Genomic DNA, 12,507 nt, shown 5'->3' on the forward strand with positions numbered 1-12,507 from the left:
AGCTGGAGATTCACAATTATAAATATGGTTGATTCCTTGAGGTTCATCAGATAAATGTTGATGCAGCCACAATGGTTTTCTAATAGTAATTATCCTCCTCTCCTCCCAGTCCCCATTTCTAACACCAGTGTCTTTACTCTCAGAACCATTGTTTGATTCAGATACCCTGTGGAAAAGGCTTGCAAAAGGTGAACACAGGCACAGGGTACATTGTATTTACTATGAGCCAGTCATTGTAATAGCATATACCTAATTATCAGTGATTTAACGGATCCAGATTTTTTTTTTTATTTATCGTCTTTATTTTTTTTTCTTCCAAGTTTTTATTTAAATTCAAGTTAGTTAACATATAGTGTAGTATTGGTTTCAGGAGTAGAATTTAGTGATTTATCAGTTACATATAACACCCAGGACTCTTCAAAAATGTCCCCTTTAATGCCCATCACCCGTTTAGCCCATCCTCCCCCAACCCCTTCTCCATCAACTCTTAGTTTGTTCTGTGTATTTAACAGTCTCTTATGGTTTTTCTCCCTCTCTGTTTTTATCTTATTTTTCCTTCCCTTCCCTTATGTTCATCTGTTGTGTTTCTTAAATTCCATATTTGAGTGAAATCATATGGTATTTGTCTTTCTTTCTCTGACTTACTTTGCTTAGCATAATACACTCTAGTCCATCCACATAGTTGCAAATGGCAAGACTTTATTCTTTTTCATGGTGGAGTAACATTCCATTGTATATGTATACCACATCTTCTTTACCCATTCATCAGCTGATGGACATTTGGGCTCTTTTCCATACTTTGGCTATTGTTAATAGTACTGCTATAAACATTGGGGTGCATGTGCCCCATTGTTTCTTTTTAGATTTTTTATGTCTTTATTTTATTTAGAGAGAGAGAGAGACAGAGTGTGAGCAGAGGGAAGGGCAAAGAAAGAGGGAGATACAGAATCTGAAGCAGGCTCCAGGCTCTAAGCTGTCAGCATGGAGCCTGACACAGGCTTGAACTCATGGACGATGAAATCATGACCTGAGCTGAAGTTGGATGCTTATCTAACTGAGCCACCCAGGCACACCTGCATGTGACCCTTTGAATTAGTATTGTTGTATCCTTTGGATAAATACCTAGTAGTGCAATTGCTGGGTCATAAGGTAGTTCTATAAATTTTAAAGGGGGAAACATGATGGTGTGTTTTGGGGTAAGCATTTTTTTTTAATTTTGATAATAAGAGGGCCAGATACTGTACAGGATGGTAGTGCCCTTCCTTTCCCGCTTTTGGATGTTACTGAGTAAGGACATAATTCTGGAGCAGCTATAACTCTCTTGTGACCATGACAAGAGAATCACTGGTTGGGGCGCCTGGGTGTCTCAGTTGGTTAAGTGTCTGACTTCAGCTCAGGTCCTGATCTCACAGTTTGTGTGTTCAAGCCCCACATCAGGCTCTGTGCTGACAGCTCAGAGCCTAGAGCCTGCTTTGGATTCTGTGTTTCCCTCTCTCTGCCCGCCCCCCCATGTCTCTGTCTCTGTCTCTCTCTCTCTCTCTCTTTCTCTCTCTGTAAAAAATAAACATTAAAAGAGAGAGAGAGTCACTGGCACAGTGAGAATGGCAGGGCAGAAAAAGGGAAACTGCCTGGGTCTTTGATGAGATCATTGAGCCACTGAATAATCTTCAAACATATGCTTTGTCATTTACAGCATGTAATATTAGAATTTTTTTTTTAATTTTTTTAATGTTTATTTATTTTTTGACAGAGAGAGAGACAGAGCATGAGCTGGGGAGGGGCAGAGAGAGAGGGAGAGAGAGAATCCCAAGCAGGCTCCAGGCTCTGAGCTGTCAGCACAGAGCCCGACACGGGGCTCGAACTCACGGACCGTGAAATCATGACCTGAGCCGAAGTCAGACGCTCAACCGACTGAGCCACCCAGGCTCCCCTAGAAATTGTTTTAATGATTAAGAGTGTAAACAATAAAAACATGTTATTTGAATATGGAACTTGGCTCTGACATTTATAGGTGTGTAACCTTAGGTAAGTTACTCAGTCATTGTGTGCCCTTGAGAGGAAACAACACAATAGGTCAGTTTCTCTCACTGTTCTTGCTCATCTGTGTTATCATTGTGATGGTCCTTGCTTAAACACTGAAAACTAAACTACTGGAATGTTCTCATCGTTACTTAGTAATGATGTGATTTTCTACATGACCAGAGCACTGGGTCAAGATAAATCAGGTCATTAGCATGTTTAAAGCAAAACATGAAGATTCATTATGTGAACATAAGATTTGGAAGTTGACACCATGGCTTGGCTTTTGACTCCAAGACTCAAGTGGAATTTCTTGAGAGAAGACATCTTACACATTGCCCCATAGATTGCAGCTGGAGAAGAAGACACATCTACATAATCCTTATGGAGGAAGATAGGAAGGCTCCCTTTTGACCTGTCTAGCTTCAGCATATGTATATTTTTGCCCTGCCTTTCCTGCACTGTATTCTTTGTTGTAATAAGTTTGAGCCTTGGTTATACCCATATACTAAGCTGGGTGATTCCTTCCAGCAAATCACTGAATTAGTGGATAGTTATAGGACTCTTGGGTACTGCCCTTGATTCCAATTATATGAAATAAAGCAAATTTTAATATCTACCTACCAAGTTTCATTTGAGAATTAAAATATAATGAATATATTTAAGACACTTATTAAACAACTGCATGACAATATAAAAAATATGTGGGTTAGTTATTTTTACTTTTTAAAAAATTGTTCAGGTGAATTTGGGGCACCTGGGTGACTTAGTTATTAAGCATTTGACTTCAGCTCACATCGTTCGTTATCTCACTGTTAGTGAGTTCGAGCCCCACTTAAGGTGAGCCTGCCTCTCTCTCTCTCGCCCTCCCCTCCCTCTCTCTGTCTACCCCTCACTCACTTGTGCTATCTCTCTTTCTCAAAAAAAAAAAAAAGAGAAAGAAAGAAAAGAAAAGAAAAGAAAAGAAAAGAAAAGAAAAGAAAAAAGAAAACCCAAAACTGTGAAAGTGAATTTTAATGACTATGCACTTACTCAAATAGAAAGTATCTTACTATTTCAGGCTTCCTATTAAACATTAACAAAATGTGAGCTTTCTAGATGATAGATTTAAAAAAATGAAAATGTGTGAGAAAGGGGTCTATAGATGAATAAAGAAAGGGAAAGAGTTTCAAAATGTGTCTATAATCACTGACTTTATATCCGCTAGTTTGGAGGGGTTGTTTTTTTTTATTTTTTTATTTGGTTTGTTTTTTGTTTTGTTGTGTTTCTTTTTAGTCTAGGTTTGTTTATTGGTTGACAATATATAAATAGTTTTGCCAAATGCCGCCATTCCAGGGAAATATATTGCTGCATTAACATTGATAAATTCTGGGTTTTACCTCATAGCACTTAGACTCCAGCAGTGTATTTTTAGTCATTTAATTAAGGAATAGCAAAAAGTGACATTGTACACTGATGAAGTGAGCAGGTTTATCTACACCATAACTAAAAATGCAACTGTTGTAGTGCTGACAAGAGCTGACTGAATGAAATGAAAACACCATCTGTGCTGAAAAGACATATACCTGTTTGTATGATCTTCTCAACAACCCTCTTGTTTACAGTGTAAGTGAATTTTATATCGATATAAAGTGTGAGTTTACTGCTGCAGGAGTCCGTAACATGAGAAATAGACACATTGAAAAACCTAAGATTGATTGTCCTTGTAAAAAACAGAAACAGCATGCACCAGTGAATATACTGGAAAGTACAGAAGGGGAGGAGGCGTGTTTCCATTCCCCAGAGGTTCAGTCTTGCATTACATGTTCTGGGGGATCATATTTAAATATTCTCCACATTGGAAGAGTTAAAATGACAAAATCTAATAACTAAAGATGAGAATGAGCATCGGATTTTGAATTATGACACGAGGCATCATCCTAAATTAAAGCGACGGAGCTTTATCACGCGGTACTGGGACGCAGTACCTGCGTTGCTCTACAGTGTATTTTTACATTCTCTACTTCATTCCAGAAAGGTTAAAAATACTAATATTGAGTGGGATTTTACTCCCTACCGGACGCTGCACATTGTACTGGGTGGTCTTCATGATGATCATGCTAATGATGATAAAATAACAGAAACAATGGGCACACGCTCAGACCTGGCACTGGGAGGCATTTAAATACATTTAGTTTATGAGTGTCTTAGTTTATACTCGCAATGGTCACAGGGATGTGGGAGAACCAATGTTACTAAGCTTTGTGTGGCCCTTCATTAAAGCTCTAGGTTCTGCTAAGCCCCACCACTTTCCCGTCGTTCTCCACCCCCCATTAGGGCTCGCTGCCTCCTGGAGCTATTATCTCTTTAGGTTCACCCTGGGATTCCATTTGCTCTTTCAGCTTTTCAACACTTCGGTACCCAGTTTCCTGCATATGGATCCCAGTGCGATTTCTGTTTTCCTGGCCTGTCTCTGACTGTTGCAGTCACACATGATTGAAATCATATATTCCTTCTTTAAATTCAATTCAGTTCCATTCAACAAATACGTATTTAGGGCATAAACTGTCAGACAGTATTACAAAGATAAAGAAAGCATAGTCCTCGCATTAGCCAAGCTGAAAGCAGGCTCTCCGGAGCAGGACACGCCATCTGCCTGTTCCTCTGCTTGTACTTCCAGTCACACCCATGGACCATCAATACTGATAGCAATCCTTTATGTAATTCTCAGAGCCTGAAGCATGACTGCTAATTATTGCCACCCAATGAAAATATTTTAATACCATTTCTTCTAAATGCATAATTTAATTTGAGTCTGGCTTTTGAGGATATATATGTGCTTTTCACCTCAACTTCTTTAGGAAAAATATTAAACCTATTTTAGTTGAGAGGCTACCCTTGCAGGAAAAAAAAAAGTAATAATAGTATTAAGTAAATATTTAACAGTCTTTAACCAGGCATACATAGGGTGAACACATTTGTAGATTTAAACAATAGTTTAGTGGGGAGCGTGGGTGGCTCAGTCAGTTGAGCATCTGACTTCAGCTCAGGTCATGATCTTGTAGTCCAAGAGTTTGAGCCCCACGTGGGGCTCTGTATTGACAGCTTGGAGCCTGGAGCCTGCTTCGATTCTGTGTCTCCCTCTTTCTCTGTTCCCACTCTCTCTCCCTCTCTCTCTCTCTCTCTCTCTCTCTCTCTCAAAAATAAATAAAAATTAAAGAAATTTAAGCAATAGTTTAGAAATATTTTCCCTGCATGTGTCTCTTGATCTCGGGGTTGTAAATCTGAGCCCCATGTTGGGTGTAGAGAATACTTAAAATAGTAAAAAAAAAAACAAAAAAAAAAACAGAAAGAAAGAAAGAAAGAAAGGTCTCAACCTAGCATTTATTAAAATTTTATCATCATTATTATATTAATACTACATTAAAATAAAATCCTCTCCTCTCCATGGTCTCTTTTAATAGTGAAGCTAGCAGTGAAAGAATTCTTACTTTAACTTGTGTTTAAATCTGAAAGAAGGCCAGCAAATAGCCAGGGCTTTTTTTTCCTTCTTAAGCCACAGAGTTATTGATAATTACTTTTCAGGTTCAACATGCAGAGTACTTGCTGAGAAAATGAGTAATCTTGGATCCAAATGGCTGGAGATAGCTGTTTCCAGTCTTAGATGGTGGCAGGAGAACTATTTGATATTGCTTTCTTTCCTTGTCACTTGGAGTTTCAACCACTTGTATCCTGTCGTGGTTAGCCAACTAAAGCTTCAGTCAGTTGGTAAAGTCAATAGGAAACATGATAAATTATACATTAGACATCTATGAAATAATTTCAGGAAATAAATTGGTAGTTGTCTTGATGTACTTACTACAATGATATAGTGGTTTTATGTAGAGTAAGTCTACTGTTTGTGTTGTTACTTTTAAACACTTTTACTTTGCAGTAATTTTCTTACAGCAATTACTTCAAAAATATGAAAGTCAGATTTAATAGAAATTTAAATACCAAATTCAAAAATTGAAAAGTTTGATGATGGCACCTATTGATATTTACCATTCTACATGGACACAGAGGACATCCATTTATTCATGAAATCCACATGTTACAAATCTTCCTGAAAAGTATCACTATTTATTTTATGTTTGTACTCATTTTAAGAAGACAATTTAACACATACATTTTCAGAAGTTTCAACTATATGTAACTCTGAAGCCTTACATTTTATTTAGATCAAATGGCTATTTTTCTAAATCATTTTTACTCCTTTCTGAGTCCACATTTTCTTGCATACATAGAAAAAGTATAAATGGCTCCATTAGCTGAGAACCTCACATACAGTTGATTGATGCATTAGATATTTTGAAAAGGAAATAGTTTCTTTGAATAATTGTTTTTTTCCTGCTGTTGTATAAGCTATAGGACAGAAAAATCCCTGAATTACACATGGGAGCAAAAAATAAAGGGGACAGGAAAATACGAAGATAAACTAGATTAGTACTCCAAGATATGCCTCTCCACATTGAGAAGAATCTGGTTTCTTCATCTCACTACTTCTATCTCATTTTCCTGCCATCATATCAACTGTTAAGTTCTTTCTGTGTCTTCTGCATTTCAACAGTCATCACTTAAGACTTTTACTATCTTAGGTGTGTGCTATACAGTTTCATCCAAATATTCACTGCCTGTAAATAAAGTGGACAAAATGGCAAATGAATATGAAGCCGATGCTTAGAATTATGCCTGGCCAAAATGGGTGCTAAATACGTATACATATTTGGTATGTGACTAGAAGGGAAAGAAAAAAATGTTGGCAGGAATTAGACTTAAGAAGTTTGTGCAATAAAGATAAAGCACTTTAAAAGCACAATAACAGAATCATTGACTTTAGAGCATAAAGAGATTGTAAATCAATGGGGGAAAATTTGATTCACATAAATTTCATGTACATTTTAGGATTATAATATTTGTAACCAATGATTTTCATGAAAGTTTGAAAACAAGAACCCATTTCCATATTTTAAAACCTGAAATATTGCTCATTTAAATAGTTATTTGCTTTCTATAGCATTCACTTTCACATAGCTATAGATATAGTTCAATTGCTCATTCTGTCTCAGTTTATTGTGAGTGCTCCTGTTAAGGGGAGGGCTGATGACCTCCTGACACAGCTCCTGGAGTTTTGATAATCCTGCACCAAATACTAATTCTGTTCTCTTACCTTCCATGTTCTAATTAGCAATCAATTATTATTACATATGGCTTTTAATCTTTATGGTCATGCATAATGTTTATTTTCATTGTTTAAACTGTTACCAGCGTAAGCTCTTTTGATAGAGGCAATTCATTTAAGTGAACATACACATTCCTGCTCTCTACAATCTCACACCATAAATTCTGATTCCCTTAGCCTCCCTTTGTGTCTTTGGATCTTACAACAATATAAAATCACAACCACAGTATCTCCTGGAAAGAATGAATAAAGAGTTGCCAATTTTTTCATGATCACAGAGAGGGATATACACTTGTATTAACTGCTCTGAAATGATCTAGGAGTTACAATTTCCATAAAGTTTTTCCTGATCCCCCCTCTGAATCATGAGTAATATAGCCTTCCAAACTCTCATGTTCTCATTTTTCTGTCTTGAATAAAACATATTTGTGTGTGCTTTTTTTTTTGTTTTTAATTTTAACTGTTTATTCAATAATTGTAACTAAGTATAGAATATATATGAGAAGTTCCTTTATTTTTAGTTCAGTTGAAAAATACATGCCTGGGTGCCTGGGTGGTTCAGTCAATTAAACCTCTGACTTCAGCTCAGGTCATTATCTCGTGGTTCGTGGGTTCGAGCCCCCTGTTGGGCTCTGTGCTGACAGTTCAGAGCCTGGAGCCTGTTTCGGATTCTGTGTCTCCCTCTCTCTCTCTCTGCCCCTCCCCCCCAAAAAATAAATAAACATTTAGAGAAAAAAAAAGAAAAACACATGCCTTCACGATTGAAACTAGGTTCATCTATTTGTTCCTCTCTCACATCTATCAAAATAACTTTTATATATTAGCTACTGAAAGTCTTTCTTGAATTAGTAAATGGATGTATCTACATTTAAGAAAGACGTCTCAATTTAACAACACCTCTAACCTCTAATAGTTACATCCTGTTACATCTTTTAATGGGGGTACTTATTCTCCTATTCATCAAAGATGTTCTCAGTGACTGGTATGTGCCAGTTGTGTGACAATGGGAGTTAAAACAGTAAAGAATAACACATTTACTTCATACAGATACTGTGAATTCTTCATGGTTCAGTGATAACAGTCCATTTTTAAAGAACTGCCTTTAAAGAATGTCACGGAGATAAGAAGTGCTTTGTTCATAGTGATGGGGCAAATTATATTTTGTCTTTCCTGTGTTGTAGTTGGGTCAAGACTTTGTGTAGCTTTTGTGACATAGCCCTTGGGTTGGATCACCCAACATTAATTTCAGACTCTTTCCCTCCTTTTTTGTTTTTTTGTTTTGTTTATTTGTTTGCTTGTTTTATTTTTTTGTTTTCCCTACTTAAAAGTGGAACTTTAAGTATGCAGTTTTTCAGGTCTCTTCTACGTCTAAGGGAAGATTATAAATGAATAGCTTCTGTGAAAAGTTCTGGGGAAAGTTTTCTGTCCCAACAAAAAGGTAGAGATGAAGCTAAGGTCATCATTTTGACTGTCCATTTTTATTGCCTTAAAATGGGATACAGTGGGGCGCCTGGGTGGCTCAGTTGGTTAAGCATCCTATTGGGCCCAGGTCATGATCTCATGGTTCCTTATTTTGAGCCCCGTGTCAGGCTCTATGCTAACAGCTCAGAGCCTAGAGCCTGCTTCAGATTCTGTGTCTCCCTCTCTCTCTGCCCCTGCCTTCCTCATGCTCTCTCTTTCTCTCTCTCTCAAAAATAGGAATAAGCATTAAAAAATTTTTAAATGGGATATGATAATTGGAACTATAAGAGCATCTTGTGACACTGAGATCACAAATGGTCATGAGATGGAACCAAAAACTTCAGTTTTTAAAGAGCTTCAGTCTCTAACAGCATCATTGAACAGCTGATCCAACATCAGCAATTACCCTCTTCAGACTTGAAAGTGAAGAAAATGAAATCAAATGTAGCTAAGTCGTGAAGGTTCGTTTTTCTTTGCTTTTTTCTTCTTTTTCTTTTTTTTTCTTTTTGCTTAGAGCTGAGCACATTCCCAATTAATTGATAGTAAAATCAGGGATAATGCTTGCTATTTGATCTTTTTAACCATTTTACACAATTTTGCTCAACTGAGAAGTCACTCACTTAGAATTGTTTTATTTTCTAAGATGTCTTACTGTTTATAGGAGAAAATCATGATTTGTATTTTAAATTTATTAGATATAATTTGGGTCTCAAATATGTCAGTTATAGGCAGCATTCCATAAATAAACTAAAGGTACTTTAGTTTGATATATTGATGCTGATACTTTAGTTTAATTTGGTGTATTAATGGAGGCAGAATTTTTTTTCTCCTTTAGGAGTATCACACTTACTGCATATTGACAGGAGGTGCAAATACAATGTGGCTGGCAATATTTTTTTCTTTCCCTGTAAGCCAAGATGTGTGGAACTAGAAGACAATTTTTCTTCTGTGCTGAGAAATTGAGACTGGGTAACTAGGAAAAGCTGAGCACATTGAAGGAGCACAAAAATTCTATGCTATCAAAAGACTCCCAACTAAGACAGCAAAAGGTAGTGTTACACCAGCCCCACAGATTTTCAATACTTACAGTCTTATAAGGAAGCAAGGTGTTAAAATTTATTTTTGATAGAAGAAAAGGAAAAAGAGGAAGAAAGAGAAAGATTACCTTGTTACTGAAGAATGATAATTGAAATAGTGAAAAGGGACCAAGCTATAACTTGCTGTTTGCATTCATTTAAAGCAGAATTATATTTAATATTTTTTAAAATATGCTAATAATAGCAATTGTGAATAGAGTAGGACTCTGATTAACTGACTAAAAAGTGGCCAGTTAACTTGAAAATTATGTTCCAGTAGGAACTAATACATACCTATAACTTAAATATTTTTAAACCTAAAAAATATTTTTAAAAAGTTATCCCCATCTGACCTAGACATTGTAATCAATATAAAAAATTAGAAATATATTTTATACTTTTTGACCATACTTAACTGGATAGCAATAATAAAAAAAAATTAGGTCTTACAAATGATTCAACTCAGTTTTTATTAAAATAAGAATTTTGTTTTCTCTATTTATATTTATCAGTCTATGTGTTCTTTAAGTACCTGAGTGCAATATTGAGTATAGCTAGCATAAATTTCTTGACATGAAAAAAATAATGTTCCTATTTATTTATTTATGTATGTATTTAGAGAGTAAGCATAAGCTGGGGAAGCAGAGAGACAGATTGAATCCCAAGCAGGCTCCACAGGGTCAGGGCAGAACCCTCTATGGGGCTCATCATGGGGCTCGAAGAACTTACTAACTCTGAGATCACAACCTGTGTAGAGACCTAGTGTCAGAGTCTTAACTGACTGAGCCACCCAGGCACCCCAATAATTTTTTTTTCTAATTATGTAACTCAACCAGTAGCATTGGGTACAATGACATATTAGTAATGTCATAATATAAATCATTGTCTAAATTGGATAATTATGAGAGTGAAAAGGAGCTATTAATTGAATAAGGTACCAGGAAGCAGGTATAAACGGTCCCAGGCAAACCAGGAGGTATATTCACCCCACTAACTCTGAATATCCAGTGTGATGAGCAGCCAGTAATCTGTTATGGGAAAATGGGGTTGCAGGATTCGTTACAGGAATTAGGAGATTCAGACAAAATGCAATTTATTGTTAGATGTTGTTACTTACTTCCATGTTCATAGAAAAAGTTTAATCAATGAGATTATATACTTCATTTATTCATAATGTATACTCTGTTCACTCACACAAAGAATTTATGTTGAAAAATAAGAAACATAGTCTTTTGAGTTAGACCACTTTTTACACTTAATAGCATTGACCTGATTAAAAAAAAAAAAAAAAAAGCAACAACTTTACTTCATTCTCCTAAAATGCTGTGAAACAGTATAGAGAACTGTCTAATCGCTAGCCTCATTTTATCCAAGAGAAGGCTCTATGTCGATCTCTAAAAGGCCAGCACAATCATGTTCCTGAAGACTGTCTTTAATAGATTAGGTATACTAGATTGTATACCAGATCTGCTAGAGTCTGCCCATAAACTATGAAACAACTTTAGTTGCAGCTGAAAGGAAGCAAATCCCTTAGGACTGACTCAAATCAATTTGCCTTGTTGGCCATTTCTGTCTACTTCTAAACTTTCTCATTTCAACATTTCTACTATTCTCTATTATAGCTATTAAAGTTGGTATGTTATAAAATGTAAATTACACTGCATTAGATACTTCCTTTATGTTTCGTTTTGGTTCTGGCTTGAATAGTGAAAGATTATAAAATGCATGGAAATGAATTAAAGAATTGTGGAAATGAGAGAAAAAAAAAAACCTTACTGCCTCATCTAATTCCATCACCCTAGATGAGTGAGGTTTTTCTCCTTACGGTATCCTTTAGTCTCTCTTTGGTGACAATCTAGAGACAAAAATATGTATAATTTTGGAAATGCACCATTCCAGATTATTCTCATTTCTCCCCCCTTCATATTAAATCCAAGATTGCATGTTGTTTTTGAAGAAACCAAGATATTTAACTTCTCTTAAGCTATTTCTCAGCAGATCTTTCAGTTATTCACTTATTCTGTGACAGATAATTCAGAGGAATCATATTCTTCACAGTTAAATTCCAATTATAAAAGCAGGGAGGCCTCTGTGCTTACATTGTTTCTTTTTTTTTTTTTTTTTTTTTTTTGTATTTTTCCTCTAACATTTACATTAGAATGGCCAGGATACATTTTATGTTTCTTTGTGTGAACTTTGTCTAGTGATGACTGCACAGACTTCTCTTTATAGAAATATTTCCCTAGAACTAATAAAGCTAGAATAAAACTGATTCTGAATGTAAGTCCAAAGAGAATGCTTCTACCCCAGCTTTTTATTTAAAATAAATCAAATATATGACTTTCACCTGGATTTACCAATTGTTATTCTCTCTCTCTCTCTCTCTCTCTCTCTCTCTCTCATCCTCTCATCCTCTTTCTTTCACCTTCTTCTGACCTTTTTCTTCTTTCCCCCCTCCTTTCACAATCACACTGAAGCATGTGGAGCAAGTTACCCACATCATGACACATCACCTGCAAATACTTAGTGTTTATCTCAAAAAAAAAAAAAAGATCAATCTCCATAACCACAATATAACTATCACACCTGGAAATTTAACCATATCATTATTAGTATATGATTTATGGCACAGATTTAAATTTTGGAAATTAACCTAGAATCCATTCCCCATTTCCACCTACCCATTTGTTGACAATCACATTTCTGGTTTATCCCTTCTTTCTTTTGCTTGTTTTTTTCAAAATGTTTCTT

Source organism: Panthera pardus, unplaced genomic scaffold (assembly GCF_024362965.1).
Source record: "Panthera pardus isolate Hobbes unplaced genomic scaffold, ASM2436296v1 HiC_scaffold_8, whole genome shotgun sequence".
NCBI classification, from domain to species: domain Eukaryota; kingdom Metazoa; phylum Chordata; class Mammalia; order Carnivora; family Felidae; genus Panthera; species Panthera pardus.